Source organism: Tachysurus vachellii, chromosome 6 (assembly GCF_030014155.1).
Source record: "Tachysurus vachellii isolate PV-2020 chromosome 6, HZAU_Pvac_v1, whole genome shotgun sequence".
In the NCBI taxonomy this organism is placed as follows: Eukaryota; Metazoa; Chordata; class Actinopteri; order Siluriformes; family Bagridae; genus Tachysurus; species Tachysurus vachellii.
This window is the reverse complement of record NC_083465.1, coordinates 30,787,144-30,789,643: the sequence shown is the minus strand read 5'-3', so window position 1 is coordinate 30,789,643 and position 2,500 is coordinate 30,787,144. Positions and strand designations below refer to the sequence as shown.

Below are 2,500 nucleotides of genomic sequence, written 5' to 3'. Positions count from 1 at the left end.
TGTGTACCTGTAAGCGTTGTGTCGTATCACACAGTGTGTGTGTGAGTGTGTGTGTACCTGTAAGCGTTGTGTCGTATCACACAGTGTGTGTGTGAGTGTGTGTGTACCTGTAAGCGTTGTGTCGTATCACACAGTGTGTGTGTGAGTGTGTGCGTACCTGTAAGCGTTGTGTCGTATCACACTGTGTGTGTGTGAGTGTGTGTGTACCTGTAAGCGTTGTGTCGTATCACTGTGTGTCTGTGTGTACCTGTAAGCGTTGTGTCAGATCACACAGTGTGTGTGTGTGTGTGTGTACCTGTAAGCGTTGTGTCGTATCACTGTGTGTGTGTGAGTGTGTACCTGTAAGCGTTGTGTCGTATCACACAGTGTGTGTGTGTGTGTGTGTGTGTACCTGTAAGCGTTGTGTCGTATCACTGTGTGTGTGTGTGAGTGTGTATCTGTAAGCGTTGTGTCGTATCACACAGTGTGTGTGTGTGTGTGTGTGTGTGTGTGTGTGTGTGTGTACCTGTAAGCGTTGTGTCGTATCACACAGTGTGTGTGTGTGTGTGTGTACCTGTAAGCGTTGTGTCGTATCACTGTGTGTGTGTGAGTGTGTATCTGTAAGCGTTGTGTCGTATCACACAGTGTGTGTGTGTGTGTGTGTGTGTGTACCTGTAAGCGTTGTGTCGTATCACTGTGTGTGTGTGAGTGTGTGTGTGTACCTGTAAGGGTTGTCGTATCAGTGTGTGTGTGTTTGTACCTGTAAGCGTTGTGTTGTATCACTCAGTGTGTGTGTGCGTGTGTGTGTGTACCTGTAAGGGTTGTCGTATCAGTGTGTGTGTGTTTGTACCTGTAAGCGTTGTGTTGTATCACTCAGTGTGTGTGTGTGTACCTGTAAGCGTTGTGTCGTATCACTGTGTGTGTGTGTACCTGTAAGCGTTGTGTCGTATCACTGTGTGTGTGTGTGTGTGTGTGTGTGAGTGTGTACCTGTAAGCGTTGTGTTGTATCACACAGTGTGTTTGTGAGTGTGTGTGTACCTGTAAGCGTTGTGTCGTATCACAGTGTGTGTGTGCGTGTGTGTGTGTACCTGTAAGGGTTGTTGTATCAGTGTGTGTGTGTGTTTGTACCTGTAATCGTTGTGTTGTATCACTCAGTGTGTGTGTGTGTGTACCTGTAAGCGTTGTGTCGTATCACACAGTGTGTGTGTGAGTGTGTGTGTACCTGTAAGCGTTGTGTCGTATCACACAGTGTGTGTGTGAGTGTGTGTGTACCTGTAAGGGTTGTCGTATCAGTGTGTGTGTGTTTGTACCTGTAAGCGTTGTGTTGTATCACTCAGTGTGTGTGTGTGTGTACCTGTAAGCGTTGTGTCGTATCACACAGTGTGTGTGTGTGTACCTGTAAGCGTTGTGTCGTATCACACAGTGTGTGTGTGTACCTGTAAGCGTTGTGTCGTATCACTGTGTGTGTGTGTGTGTGAGTGTGTACCTGTAAGCGTTGTGTCGTATCACTGTGTGTGTGTGTACCTGTAAGCGTTGTGTCGTATCACTGTGTGTGTGTGTGTGTGTGTGAGTGTGTACCTGTAAGCGTTGTGTTGTATCACACAGTGTGTTTGTGAGTGTGTGTGTACCTGTAAGCGTTGTGTCGTATCACAGTGTGTGTGTGCGTGTGTGTGTGTACCTGTAAGGGTTGTCGTATCAGTGTGTGTGTTTGTACCTGTAAGCGTTGTGTCGTATCACTGTGTGTGTGTGAGTGTGTACCTGTAAGCGTTGTGTCGTATCACTGTGTGTGTGTGTGTGTGTATCTGTAAGCGTTGTGTCGTATCACACAGTGTGTGTGTGTGTGTGTGTGTGTGTGTGTGTGTGTACCTGTAAGCGTTGTGTCGTATCACACAGTGTGTGTGTGTGTGTGTGTGTACCTGTAAGCGTTGTGTCGTATCACTGTGTGTGTGTGTGTGAGTGTGTATCTGTAAGCGTTGTGTCGTATCACACAGTGTGTGTGTGTGTGTGTGTGTGTGTGTACCTGTAAGCGTTGTGTCGTATCACTGTGTGTGTGTGAGTGTGTACCTGTAAGCGTTGTGTCGTATGACACAGTGTGTGTGTGTGTGTACCTGTAAGCGTTGTGTCGTATCACTGTGTGTGTGTGTGAGTGTGTACCTGTAAGCGTTGTGTCGTATGACACAGTGTGTGTGTGTGTGTGTGTGTGTGTGTGTGTGTACCTGTAAGCGTTGTGTCGTATCACTGTGTGTGTGTGTGAGTGTGTATCTGTAAGCGTTGTGTCGTATCACACAGTGTGTGTGTGTGTGTGTACCAGTAAGCGTTGTGTCGTATCACACAGTGTGTGTGTACCTGTAAGCGTTGTGTCGTATCACTGTGTGTGTGTGTGAGTGTGTATCTGTAAGCGTTGTATCGTATCACACAGTGTGTGTGTGTGTGTGTGTGTGTGTACCTGTAAGCGTTGTGTCGTATCACTGTGTGTGTGAGTGTGTACCTGTAAGCGTTGTGTCGTATGACACAGTGTGTG

General features: G+C 47.2%; 1 protein-coding gene across 1 annotated transcript in view; it reads right to left on the bottom strand.

The window, feature by feature from the left end:
• Nucleotides 1–2,500, bottom strand: part of cntln (centlein, centrosomal protein) — a 108,991-nt gene that overhangs the window by 91,133 nt on the left and 15,358 nt on the right. The gene's annotated exons all lie outside the window — the stretch shown is intronic.